General features: G+C 37.8%; 1 protein-coding gene across 1 annotated transcript in view; it reads left to right on the top strand.

Annotated features, from left to right (window-relative positions):
* LOC108036724 (semaphorin-1A) overlaps positions 1-15039 on the top strand; it is a 170059-nt gene that overhangs the window by 9328 nt on the left and 145692 nt on the right. The window lies entirely within an intron of this gene.

Below are 15039 nucleotides of genomic sequence, written 5' to 3'. Positions count from 1 at the left end.
ATAATACAAAAAGAGGGAAAGGAGCTCAGGTTCATGTGCTCTATTTCATCCCAATTAAAATTGAAATTCAAATTTAAATTGAAAATGTAAATTTCTTCTTTGGCGAGCAACATGCTGTCTTGTGGCATGCCGGTCATTGGGGTAGTTCTTATGCTTGACTTACACAATTGCTTAACTTAGACAATTTCTTGAGAAAAAGCTTAAATATAAAAACATAAATGCTTCCAGATGTTTGTCCCCCTTCTCTTCAGAAGTGGGGACTGAATAGGCTGATAGATCTAGATGTGGCACATGTTATGCCAATATACAAATCATTAGGGTCAAATGTTGCCTTGGCGGAATCCAATAACGATAATCATAGCTCGGTAGTATATGAAACTGTAAAGCATTACATCGAATAATTGTAATTTTACATGCCAATATATATAAGTAGATATATATATATAGATAACATATAACCTAGCACCCTGCTTAAACAAACGTAAGCTGTGAGCTTATCTCTCTGGAGATTTTGCATGCAGATTCTTGAGGTTCCGGGACATCGCACAACGCCCATAAACGTCCTCACGCCCAATCGTCTCGCGCCCATATTTTTTTATAATTTTGAAAAAGTGTAAATGCAATTTCATTTGGGTTATCAATAAATATCTTTATGCCAAACATGGTTGGAACAGGACCATTGAAAAGTTATCAGCAAATAAAGAAATCGCCGCTGGGTGGCTCCGTTGGGGTGTGCAATTGTGAACAGTTGCTTCGCTACATATCTCCATCGCTTCATTGACTACGGGTATTTGATAGTCGATGCCATCGATTATAGCATTTTCTCTGGTTTTATTTTGAGTGTAAACTGTTACGAGGACTATAACAGAGCGCAACCTAGCTGGCGTCGGTAAAAATATATCGTTAACCTACCTAACTCTTTATGGTTTAATATCAAAATTTTTCCTTTGCCAGAAGAGAGTAATAAATAACTCAACAAATTGTACAACAAGTACCACCAATTTTTTTGGTCTAGCTACTTAAAAAGAATAAAGGACTAACTGCAATGAAAGGTATGGGTGGAAAATCAGAAAAGTAGGAAGACGCCAAAGAAAAAGACGACAAGCCGTGGCGAATGAAAAACTTTTCTTTTAAAAAGTTACGCACTCAATGACACTTCTGGAGGGTGGAATAAGTTGGTGGTGGGCTGGCGAAGCCCTGGTCAGATGTTGCAAGAAAACACTAGAAATGCAACGCCAGCGAAAACTTATTTACTTTTTTACATTTTGCAGCAATTGACTGCCCCGGCTGTTTTGACTTGGGATGAGTCATTTCGTGCTGGACTCCAAGAACACCTCTCTCAAGTCCTCCAGCCAATACATTTTTCGCTGCCTCAATTTGTACAAATGCTACACAGAAAACATGATTTTTTACAGTCTTGGAAATTGCAACATAAATCCAATTGTTACTGTTACTCGTAGAAAAAAAACCAAGTATTTATATTCTTGTTCAGGACCAATAGGCGATTCGATCTAGCCAAGTCGGTCTGTCTATCCGTATAAGTTGGGATTTGGTATGTAGATTCTTGAGCTCCTTGAGCAAAAACTTTCATAACGCTAAATCTCGGCTAACACCCACATTTTTTGTATTTTTGAAAAATTATTACATGCCATTGTCAAAATGATGAGCAGTTCGAGTAAAAGGCAGGGAGGTTAAGCAGTTAAAAGACATTCAGATTCTACTATACCAAAGATGTAACATGTTGCTTCAGCCCACATTTTTAAGATTTTGATTTGGTGTACATTTTATTATACCCTTGCAAAGGGAATAATGATGTCAGTCAGAAGTTTTCAACGCAGCGAAGGAGACGTTCCGACTCCATAAAGTATATATATTCTTGATCAGCGTCACTAGACAAGTCGATCTAGCCATGTCCGTCCGTCCGTCTGTCCGTCCGTTTCTACGCAAACTAGTCTCTCGGTTTTAAACTATCTGGCTCAAACTTTACCAAAAGTCTTCTTTTCTTCTATTGCAGCTAGTATATAAGTCGGAACCAGCCGGATTGGACAACTATATCTTATAGCTCCCATAGGAACTATCGGGGGAAAAATTAAAAAAAATTAATGTTTTTTAACTTGGGAATAACATTTTTTAATTGGTTTTGAATTTCGAATTAACTTTTATCAAAATCGGACGACTATATCACATGGCTGCCATAGAAACAATCGGAAAATTAGTCGAAAAAGATGAAAAAATTATATCTTTGGTGTTTTTCAACATATTACCTTCTAAGCTTGGAAATAACATTTCTTAAAAATGTATATTCTTCACAAGTATTTACCTAATGTGTTACAGTGTATCATGGGTAATGAGTGTGATAAAGGGCGGTAGCGTCTTGACATGTTTGAAATTTCGATCAAATGCATCCGCCCTTCTTGGGGTCGGTCTCCGGTAATGATCGTAAAGTGTATATGTCGGCTCTTGTCAAAGGTTTCTAGTTAAATTTGCTTAATTAATAATTGTAATCGTATGTTAATCAGACGAAGAGAAATACATATCAATACAGAATGCAATAAGTTATATATTCGAGTCTTTTATTTTAAATAAAATTGTTGATATTTTTGTTTTGGGGTTTGTATTTGGCGTGCAGATTCTTGACGTCCTGGGACAACGCAAGTCTAGATTATAAATTGTAAAGATTATATTTTTCATCAGGATCAGTAGCTGACGATCTAGCCATGTCCGTCCGTCCTTATGAACACATAGGTCTCGGAAACATCGTATTTAAGTCGCACTATTTATCAAAAGTTATGTTCAAACAATAATAAATAATTTAATGAAGTACGAGAGGCAGGGAGATATGAATTGATACAGAAAATCGGGTGTGTATGAAGTCCCATTTTAAATTTGCAGTTTTTAAATTTCACGATTTTTTCAATTCTCAGGTTTTATTTAATTTAACTGAAGTTACATTATTGAAAAAATAACATTTTTTGTTTTGTTTGTCTCGGATGAAAATTGGGACCTGTATCTTTCTTGTCTCAGGCCATATAAACACTCGAGGCACCTCGGCGACATGCTTGTGCCAGGCCTAATATTACATATATTAATAATATATATCCTCGAAAAAAAAAAATTACTAAACAAGCTATTTTTTTAGTTTTAAACGAATCATCTTTTTGATGATTAATTAATTACTAATAACTATTTTGTTAGTAATTTAAGGAGAGCTTGCACCATTTGAAGCCAGTGTATGCGAGATTTCGACCAAGTCAGTGAGAAATTCGAGGCCCAAAGCAGTCGAACAATCGAGATGAGGTCAACAGCTTTGACAACTCCGCTGGCCGAATGGGGGCGGTATCCATCCTCGAATCTCGGGGCTGTAAACTTATACTACGGTGGTGGTCACTGGTCAAGTGCAGTTTCTGTAGATACATTTCTCTAGCGAAAGTGCCCTTTAGAGCGTGGGCTCAGCAAGTTGTGTCTTTGTCTTCGTCTCTGACTAAGCGAAAAATGTCTTAATCTTTATCAATCAAACCCCTGGTATCTGACACTCAAGTCACTCATGTAGTCACTCAGCTCAATTCAATTCCCAGAAACAATGCTGCCCCACACCCGTTTCGGTACGTTTTCGTCTTGTTGCTCAGCTTCAATTACAAGAACAAGAACTAAGTGCATCAAGTCAACGTTCTTGCCACATAAATTTAACTTTCTTTGGCTGCCATTAATCGAAATATTCTAATTTATCTCGTTTCGTTGACATAAATAAATTTAAAGATTCTTAAAAATCACCCCGATATAATTTTATTCGGGATGTAAATAGTTAATAATCTATCACTGGAGACGGCAGTACAAAAATAAAAATGTTTGTGCCTTTATTTATGGGTTTGTAGGCATATCGTTTGAATTAAAGGTTCTTAGGGACCCTATGGGTGTATGAAGTAGCTCGAGATAGACAACTTTTGTTCTACGACTTTTGGAAAGATCTGCTTGTTTAGCGGGGAGTTAAATAAAAAAGCCAGATTTGAAAGGCTTATAATATCAATACAACTAATGCTAGAGAGACGTGATATCGCTGAAAAGATAATTAAATTTTTTCTACTCTTTATACTCTTCTTATAGTAAAATTGTCTGAATATAATAGACTTTGAGTTATTACCAAAAGCTTATTTTAAAACCACTTTTTGACTATTTTCTCAAAGTTAAATGTAACGATTTCTTCTTAAAGTCTATTTCTCTGCAGTACTAAAAGTATTTCATTGCTAACTTGAATGCTCAAAACTATGCAACAGTAATTTGATAATAAGACAAGAAAGGAAGTTAACTTCGGCAAGCCGAAGTTGGTATACCCTTGCAGTTATAAGAAATAATCAACGTTAGTAACACCATGTGAAGTTTTTATGGATTGTTGCTAGCTTCAGTGATATATAAAAAAAAAATTATTTCAATATTTGTTAAAAATACCAAAGATATAATATTTTTGGACTTTTGTGAAAGTTTCAGCCCCAAAGCTTTGAAACTGGGATCCTGGCTCGCGTAGAAACGGACAAACGAACTTGGCTAGATCGACTCGTCTAGTGATGGTGACCAAGAATATATATACTTTACGGACTTGGAATCGCCTCCTCCAAATGCTATAGTCAATTTAATCGCCCCTTGCCCAGCCAAACGGAGTGTGAGAGGGGTGGAAATAAGTTCTTTTTTCTAGCATAAGTATAGCGCCACCTGGCGACACTAAACCTAAAGCACCAACTAGTGGAGAAAACTGATTTGCTGCATGTGGTGTGCGATCTAACCCTGCAACTCAACTCTGCTCTGGGTTTGGCTCTAATCTTTAAATGAATCGTCCGATTTCGAGCATGTTTGGCTTTTAGATGGGTATTGATAAAAAGATCGCAATCTTAGTAACAGCTTTCCAAAATATTAAAAAATGTGACGGTTTTTAGTTTTATGGGCTTTTGTGGGCGTTAGATACTTTTCGACGAGTCTATTATAACCTTTTACTCTACGAGTAACGGGTATAACAAAGAAGAACGTTTGTGGGCGTGGCACCCTGCTGGAGTAAACATGAACTGCGCAAGAGCTTCAGGAATCTGCATGCCAAACTTTGTTAAGAACGGACATGGCCAGCTTGTCCCAACTATTGATCGTGATCAAGAACTTTTGATGGTTCTGTAGCGCCTACAGTTTTTATGATAGAAAAAAATTTTAACTGAAATGTAATTTTTTTTTTTAATACCTATCGATTGACCCAAAAAAAAATGTTCCACTTCCACTCTAATGCCCACCATCCTCCCAAAGCTGTGGTGGCCACAATTGTTATGCCAGAAAATTGTTTTTGCTAAAACGTCTTTGTCTCATCAATATCTATCGATTGACCAAAAAAAATGTGCTACACCCACTCTAACGCCGACAAACCGCCCAAAAGTGTGGTGGCCACAGTTTTCAAGCTAGAAAATTTTTTTTGACAAAACATATTTTTATACCCTTGCTGAGGGTATATTGATTTCAGACAGAAGTTTGCAACGCAATGAAGGAGACGTTTCCGACCTCATAAAGTATATATATTCTTGATCAGTGTCATTAGACGAGTCGATCTATCCATGTCCTTCTGTCCGTCCGTTTCTAAGCTAGTCTCTCAGTTTAAAAGCTATCGGGCTGAAACTTTGCCAAAAACCTTATTTCTATTGCAGGTAGTATATAGCACCTATAGAAACTATCGGGGAAAAAATGAAAAAAAAATATATCTATGTTGTTTTTTAACATATAATCTCCTACGCATGAGAATAACATTTTTTAATTGGTTTCGAATTTCGAATTAAATTTTATCAAAATCGGACGATTATATCATACAGCTGCCACAGGAACGATCGGAAAATAAGTGGTAGAATAATATGACAAAATTATATCTTCGGTATTTTTTAACATATTACCTTGTAAGCTTGGATATAACATTTTTTTATTAGTTCTTAATTTCGAATTAAATTTTATTAAAATCGGGCGACTATATCATATTGCTCTCATTGGAACGATCGGAAAATTGGTGGGAAAGTAATATGAAACAAACTATAGCTTTGGGGCTTTTTGACATATTATCTTATAATATTGGAAATATAACTTTTTATATTTTTAAGAATTTCGAATTCAATTTAATAAAAACATGGCTACTCTACATATAGACGTAAAAAAAATGGGATGAAGAAAAAAGATAAATAATGTTTTTTAATATCTCTGAAGATAGCAACAATCCTTAAAAAGTTTACATAGTGTTACTAAAGTTGATTATTTCTTATAGCTGCAAGGGTATACAAACTTCGGCTTGCCAAAGTTAACTTCCTTTTTTGTTCTCATAAAAACCTTTCGATTGACGAAAAACTCTAACGCCCCCAAACGGCTAAAACGCTTAAAACTATCTGCAGCTTGGGTTCAAATATTATGTATATTCAGACGTAAGTGCGACCACTAGCCGCATTTCCGTTGAGGTATCTCTATCCCCCATATCTCTTCCCCGAAAGGTGGCTTTTACTTGGCTTCGGTCTAGAGCTGCTGCTTAATTATTACAGCATAAATTATCTACGTCTTAAAATGCGCTGCCACAATGAAGAGCTAAGTATGAGTCACGCACTTAATGGTCAATTCTCCTACCCTTAACCCAATCGTTTTGCTTGAACCAGCTGCTGGTGCAGATAACACTCGCATACCCTCGATCAAATTATTCCAAGCATTGTGGTTTCTGAAAAATTGAATTTGATTTCGTTCCGCTCTTTTTTCTTATCAACATTTTGACTCCTGTAACGAACTGATTTATTTGCTTTCTGCTCGCTACGGTATTTGTGCGGCTAGTTCAGTAGATTGTGTGTGTTCGTCCCACCAAATTTATATAAATGACCGCCCAGTAGTTCAGTGAGAAAGCACAGAATTCACGTGTTCGTAGTGGGTTTATTGCGGGTATAACTGCAGTCGGCTTTATAATTAGCTTGTCTCGCTGTCTCCGACGGTTTGGGTTGTCTCGATGTTCGCTCGCCTCGTTGACACGGTATTCCAGTTTTGTCGCTGCTTGTTCCTGACGCGTTTGGCTCGCTGACTGCTCGACCACGATTCAGACTCGCTATGGGGTCAGCCGTGCGGGCTTAGGGAAGCGTCACCGTTCTCAGACTAGGGTGAACACACTGACGAGCTCACCAGGATCGCTCCTCTCGACACACGAATGCCTGTCTCTTGCTCTATCCCGGATGGTCCCACGGGGGCTTCCGCTCGATTCTCCTTGCGTGGCTGTTGTGGTGTGGTGTCCTGCTTGCTGGTGGCAGAGTCCTGCGAACTGCCCCTGACTGGGTGGCTAAGCGTAGCGTGACTTCTGTGTTGGGTCCGTAGGCTTACGCCGATCCGGGACATCTCTCCCTTCTGGCTCGTTATTCTCGGGGTTCTGTCGCGCCGCTCCGGGACTTCTCTCCTTTCTGGCTCGTTACTCTCGGGGTTCGGTCGCGCCGCTCCGGGACTTCTCTTCCTTCTGGCTGATCGCGCCAGGACCTGCTCAAATCCACGTGGCGCACGGGGCTCACGCCGGTACACGCCAAAGTAGGGCTTGGGGCGAGGTACACTGGGGCTCGACAGGCTTACCCCTGAGCTCACGATTTCTTGTCGCCGGCCTTCACTGCTCCAAGTCTGGTAGACCCTCCAGGCTTAACGCCATGACTTCGTTGTGTCTCAGTCCGAAGATTCCTTGTAGTCCCGGTCCCGAACGTTTCGACGTGGCAATCTTGCTCCTCGTAGGCTCCCACGGCGCTGCTTTCGACGACTTGCCTTGTGGTGGCTCCCTCGTAGTTTACTTGGTTGGTTTTCGATCCTCGTGATCAACTGATACTGCTCGACTGAACGTAATCGACTGACTGAACGTAATCGACTGACTGATTGTTATCGACTGGTCCTGCTCCCAGCGCCCTGCGGCTTTACATAGGGCCTTTGGGAACCGTTATTCCCCTTTTGCGCACGGGCGCCGAAACTCTCCACACCGGGTCCAAAGTCCATGGCTCCAGTTTGACCCACTTGTCCTTCATGCGCTGCTTCCCGCCGATGTCCAGCCTGATGCTGCCGTCCCGTTGATTCCCGTGACGCTTATGGCATGCCGAGATGTGGCACCTTTTCTCTCGGTCCAAAGTTCACGACCGCGTCCAAAGTCCTGCGGCGTCCTGTTACTCCCTTTTTCTCGCTCCGCCCGCCAAAATCCCTTGTCTCCAAACTCTGTTGCTCTCCACGTTCTCCAAACTCTCACGTTTTCCAAACTCTCACGTTCTCCAACTCTCACGTTCTCCATCTCCAAACTCTCACGTTCTCCAATCGCTTTTCGCCGCGCCGTCACTACGCGAATTCGCCGCGTACCTGGTGAGCGTCCTGCCATCTGCTGCTGGGATTTGTGTAGTGTTATTTAACTCCTCACACTCTGTGACATTGCACTTGGTCATTTGGGCAGGCGGCATTCGTCTCGGGTTTTTACTCTCTTCTTTTCCAAGTGATTGATTTCTTCCCATGGTTGCTGCTGAAACATTTCAAACTTTAAAGTAAAAACATTTCAAATCGTTTTCGTCAACTACAGCTTGGGATGCTAAAAAAAGTTGTCATACCAATAACGATTTGTTAGTTAAGTTTTAATGATGCAATTAATGTGCTCTAATTCGGAACTCATGTTGATATTAAGTTGAACTAATTAAAAGTCTTGGACTAAGAAAAAGAACATCTTTGTTTTCTTAACCAAAAAAGCGACACTGACCTCCAAAACCAGGTTTTTATTTTCCGAAAACCGCTCTATTCCATTTGTTTTGATGTGGGGTTCGGTTTGTTTTAATGGATTGGTGAGTGAGTTAGACACACTCGCTTTGTCCTGTGGATGTAATTTCGTATTCAAGTTGTGTGCGGCAAAGGGCGAACCTTTTTGATGGATTTTCCTCTTCCTTACACTTACACGGTATATCTTAAGTAAATATGATGGGTAATTTTTGGGGGGTTATTGAAAAAATTGCACGGTAACAGACTTTTTCTCGCAGAACCAATAGGAACCAAAACAAGTCAATCGTAAAACAAGTTACTAGTTTGTATAGTTCCCGGGATCTCAGCGTTCATACGGACGAACAGGCAGAAAGAGTCATAACTAGATCAACCCGGCGGGTGATCCCAGATTAAGAATATATGTAATTTATTGGGTCAGAACCGCTTTCTTTTACCATACATACATTTCGACGAATGTACTTTACCTGTAATGGTAATTAAATGAACTGCAACTTTTTTTTAAAGATGAAAATAACTATAGCTAAACCCCTAGATGAACACTCATAAGGTATTGGAGGAGACGCAATTAACACTTGAGCAGTACAGACATGACCTCCCCTGTTACTTGCCCCTCAGATTTTTCCAAACCCAACGCAAAAATAATTCCCATGGCACGCGCTCGCGACACTTTCAAAGAGCAAACATTTTTTTTAGGTCTGGGTGGGAAAAGCCAAGGCCGCACGTTTCTTGCATGTTGTGAATTTTCCTGTTTTATTGCACAGAAATACAGGGAGCAAATCGAGGAGACCGGCGGCAGAGACATGCCACAAGGAGGGAGCGCATACCGTTACACAAACATTACATAAAAATATTAAATTTATGATGCAATAAAAAAACACTGTTAACAGGAGAAGGATATCGAGAACCAGAAAGGAAATTGTGAAAGAGGGAGACGGAGATAGCTTGTGCGAGGCATGCGTGTACGCTTTCTTCAACCGCCTTGAAATTTGTCGAGCCCCAGGGCTGAATAAAGCGAGAAGGAATTAACGATGATACAGAACTCATGCTAAAAAGGGAAAGAAAAAAGAACTGCTTAGTACACTTTTTACTATTTTAGAAACATACACAGAGAAAAATATTATTATTGGCCATCAATCGGGTATTTTTGCTTATCAATTTTGATCCCTTATGTGGCCATATACTTAACGGATGAATATAAGATGAATATATGAAAAATTTTGAAACCGACCCGTAAAAAGGTTCATATATACAAAACGTTAAAAAGTTAACCATTAACAAAAACAGAGGAGCACAATCAATCATCCCCAGTTCAAGGGTTGGTACTTTTTGACCTTATCGTAAGACAAACATAAAAATTGAAAGAAGAAGCCGTAAAACTTTAATGAAATTCACTGAAGCAAACGTAATTTATTGGGCTATTTGAACTTTAATAATTTTGATGTTGTCACATACGAGGTGTGTTCAAAAAGTAAGGTGACTTTTCAAATTTCGCGGGCAACATATTTTCGATTATCGATTTTTTTGTTTTGTTATGTTGGTACACTCTTCCCTAACATCTGTACCAAGTTTCAATTGAATCCAAAATAACAAGTTGTTTTGCGTGCTCAGCGATTTTTTGCTATCGAAAAATATGGATCAAAGGATTTGCATCAAGTTTTGTGTAAAAAATAAAATTAAGTGCTCCGAAACACTTGAAATGTTGAAAGTGGCATACGGTGAAACTGTTCTGAGTAAAAAAAATGCTTACAAGTGGTACAAACTCTTCCAAGATGGTCGGGAAGATGCCGATGGCGAGCCATTCTCTAGACGCCCAAGCACGTCAACAACTGATGAAAACTTTCAAGCAGTGAAGAAAATTGTTTTGGAAAATCGTTGAATCACTATCAGAGAAGTTGCTGAAGATGTCGGTATATCGCTTGGCTCGTGCCATAAAATTTTTTCAAACGTTTTGGGCATGAGTCGTGTGTCAGCGAAGTTTGTTCCAAAATTGCTGAATTTAGACCAAAATAACAGTCGCATGAGCATCGCTCAAGAGCTGTTGGATGACGTCAACGACGACCCAGATTTACTCAAAAGGGTCATAACTGGAGACGAATCATGGGTATATGGTTATGATATCGAAACCAAAGCCCAATCGTCACAATGGAAGAGCCCAGGTGAGCCAAGACCGAAAAAAGCACGCCAAGTTCGATCAAATGTCAAAGTTTTGATCACTGTATTCTTCGTTTACCATGACGTGGTGCATCAGGAGTTCTTACCATATGGTCGTACGGTCAATAAACAGTATTATCTGAAAGTTATTCACCGTTTGCGAGAAGCAATACGAAATAAACGTCCAGAATTGTGGAAAAACAATTCATGGCTTTTGCATCACGACAATGCCCCTGCTCACTCATCTTTGCTTGTGAGAGATTTTTTGGCCAAAAACAACACCACATTAATGCCTCATCCACCATATTGACCGGATTTGGCCCCATGTGACTTTTTCTTGTTCCCAAAACTAAAGAGACCTATGAAAGGACGGAGATTTGCAACGATTAAAGAGATAAAGACTGCATCGCTGGAAGAGCTCAAGGCTATACCGAAAAGGGTATGGGAAGTGCTTTGAGGATTGGAAAAACCGTTGGCATAAGTGTATTTTATCTGAGGGGGATTACTTTGAAGGGGACAACATTATTGTTGATAAATAAATTAATAGTTTTTCTTGAAAATACAAAGTCACCTTACTTTTTGAACACACCTCGTATAGTATGCTCAATTATTAGGATACTTAACCTGAAAGGAGGGGCAATAAGAAACTCGGGAAGCAGTGCTTGAAGTTCAAGAAGCGTACTAAATGTATTTACGATTTGCTTAATCAATTTGTAGAAGAAGAAACGCATTGAGGAAACACTTTGTGTGTATCAACGGAAGGTGACTAATTAAGGGAAATAAGAAAATTAAGTAAAACAAAAAAGGAAGTTAATGTCGGCAAGCCGAAGTTTGTATATTATTGCAGCTATAAGAAATATATAAGAAATCAATGTAAGTAATAGCATGTTAAATTTTTATACCGTTGAAGAGGGTATGTTGATTTCAGTCAGAAGTTTGCAACCCAGCGACCCCAAAAAGAATATATATTCTTGATCAGCGTCACTAGACGAGACGATCTAGCCATGTCCATCCATCCGTCCGTCCGTCTGGCCATCTGTCCGTCCGTTTCTACGTAAACTAGTCTCTCAGTTTTAAAGCTATCTGGCTCAAACTTTATCAAAAGTCTTCTTTCTGTTGCAGGTAGTATATAACATATTCCTCCTACGCTTGAATATAGCATTTTTTAATTAGTTTTGAATTACGAATTAACTTTTATTAAAATCGGACGACTATATCACATACTGCCATAGAAACAATCGGAAAATTAGTCAAGAAATATGAAAAAATTTTATCTTTTGTGTTTTTCAACATATTACCTTCTAATCTTGGAAATAACATTTTTTAATTAGTTCTGAATTGTAAGTAGTAGTTGTAGTAGTAGTTGTAATAGGAACGATCGGAAAAATGGTGGAAAATAATATGAAACAAATTATAGCTTTGGTGCTTTTTGACACATAACCTTCTCTTCTTGGAAATAACATTTTTTAATTAGTTCTGAATTTAGAATGCTGCCATAGTAACGATCGGAAAATTGGTGGTAAAATGATATGAAAAATAGTATCTTCGTTGTTTTTTAAAATATATAACCTTTTAAGCTTGAAAATAACATTTTTTATTCAGTTCTGATTTTGAATTAAATTTTATCAAAATCGGACGACTATATCATATAGCTGCCACAGTAACAATCGAAAAATTGGTGGTAAAATAATATGAAAAGATTAAATCTTCGGTGTTTTTTAACATATAACTTTCTAAGCTTGGAAATAACATTTTTTAATTAGTTCTGAGCTGTTATATAGTTATATAGCTGTCATAGGAACGAACGGAAAATTGGTGGAAAATAATATGACATATTGTCTTATAATATTGGGAATATAAATTTATATTTTTAACAATTTCGAATTCAATTTAATAAAATTATTGATTATTTTTTATAACTGCAAGGGTATACAAACTTCGGCTTGCCGAAGTTATGATGTAGTCCGATTTTGATAAAATTTAATTCGAAACTTAAAACCAAATAAAAAATGTTATTTTCAAGCGTAGGAGGATATATGTTAAAAAACACTGAAGATATAATTTTTTAATATTATTTTACCAATAATTTTCCGATTGTTCCTATGGAAGCTATATGATACAGTCGTCCTATTTTGATAAAATTTAATTGGAAATTCAGAACTAATTTAAAAATGTTATATCCAAGCTTAGAAAGGTATATGTTAAAAAACACCAAACATATAATTGTTTTTAATTTTTTCCCCGATAGTTCCTATGGGAAGATATAGTTGTCCGAACCGGCAGGTTCCGACTTATATACTACCTGCAATAGAAAGAAGACTTTTGGGAAAGTTTCAGTCTGATAGCTTAAAAACTGAGAGACTAGAAAACAGACGGAGATGGCTTGTGAAGCTGATCAAGAATATAAATATATATATTTATGGGGTCGGAAACGTCTCCTTCACTGCGTTGCAAACTTCTGACTGAAATCATTATACCCTCTGCAAGGGTATAACAATTATTTGCTAAAGTCATTTATTTTTTATAACTGCAAGGGTACACAAATTTCGGCTTGCCGAAGTTAAGTTTCTTTCTTGTTCTTTATTGTTTTTGATAATGAATGAAATGCATAGCATTAACTATATGCTATAGAAAAAAAGTTACTCATTTGTTTTAATGTTGAAGATGAGGAATATTGTTTTGAATATCTTGAGTTTTATGAACCTTTGTATTCCTCTTATATCAATATTATTACTAGTAGGAGCTTAATTATTTATTAGCGAGCTTTTGCTGAAAGTAAACACTCAGACAAGAGGCCAAGTCAAATGGGCTGTCAGTGGCTTGGACATACGCAAAATTTCAGGGGATTATCAAATGCAAAAGAGCCGAGAGTGTGCGCGTTGGTTCTTCTTGAAGCCCATAAATCATGGAATCAAAGTGGCACATTTTTGACTGAGTTTTTGGATTTGGGTGGGGTATGCGGTAAGCCCTTTGGCCGTGGTTTAGCACGTACTAAATGCTTGTCAACAGAAATACGTAGATGGGGGTAGCCAAACAAAGTGACAGTGCGCAGACGTGACGAGAAAAGTATTTATAGAAAAATATTTGTTAAGAAATTTCTGGTTTTGACGGAAAAACACAGGAAGCAAACGGAAATGAGAATTAATTATCCATCATAGAAGAAATATATGTATTATTCCAATGTCACTTCTGGCTGAATATCCACGAAACTTAAGTGCTTTGAATAATTACCAATTTGAATTTTGTATGGAATTACCTTAAACTAGCGTATTTTTGCATTTGATCCAATCATTTTGCGACGTGTCCAGTTTATTAAAAATATTAGCTGTTTAACGAATTATTCTAACTAATTTTCATTTGGGCCCTCAAATTCAGGAACTTTTTCCTAGCAAGATCTTCCTTTTTATATATTACAGGCTCTTCAATCAAATTTCAAAATTAGATTTTACGCAGTTTTGCATAAAATGCCAAGTTCTCTGGCGACGTGAAACGTTGCTAGTTGAGAGCATCAATTTGCATGTTTTCAAAGAGTGAGCTGCAAAAACGAAATTAATAATGAATCGACTGGAGGAATCAGCATCAAACTTATTCATAACAAGCAAGAAAAGTAAACAAGCAAAACGCGCAAAATGCATCATACAAGAAGATGCGGATGTACAAAGGTTGCCAAAAATGGAGTGGAATGGACGGGAGTTAAGAAAAGTTCAGCAGCCACAAAAGAATGAAATTCAACTTTCTCGGGCAACATTAACTGAAAACCAACAATGGGTACAGGCAAAAACAAAAAAAACAACAAATAGCAATATGCTAATCCAGGCCAAACAAAATGCGGCAAAAGTAAAGAAAAGCTACTTGGGCCGGTCCTTTTAGGATAGGTTCCTGAAAAGAGCGCATTAGTTCTTGTCGGGACTTGAGCAGCAGCTACCAGGGAGACCCGGAATCGGAATAATAATTACACTGATAAAAAAGCGTAGTAAATCCAAATATTTCATATTCAACCCAAATATTTTTCGCTTCGATTTTCATCCATTGCGGGTTTTATTAACTTTAAATATGCGCAAATTAAATTTTTTTTTTTATTAATTTAAATATTTTCAGAATAGATTTCAGTACAGTAAATATTTAAGT

Source organism: Drosophila biarmipes, chromosome 2L (assembly GCF_025231255.1).
Source record: "Drosophila biarmipes strain raj3 chromosome 2L, RU_DBia_V1.1, whole genome shotgun sequence".
NCBI classification, from domain to species: Eukaryota; Metazoa; Arthropoda; class Insecta; order Diptera; family Drosophilidae; genus Drosophila; species Drosophila biarmipes.
The sequence above is the reverse complement of the archived record's forward strand: the minus strand, read 5'-3'. Positions and strand labels throughout refer to the sequence as shown.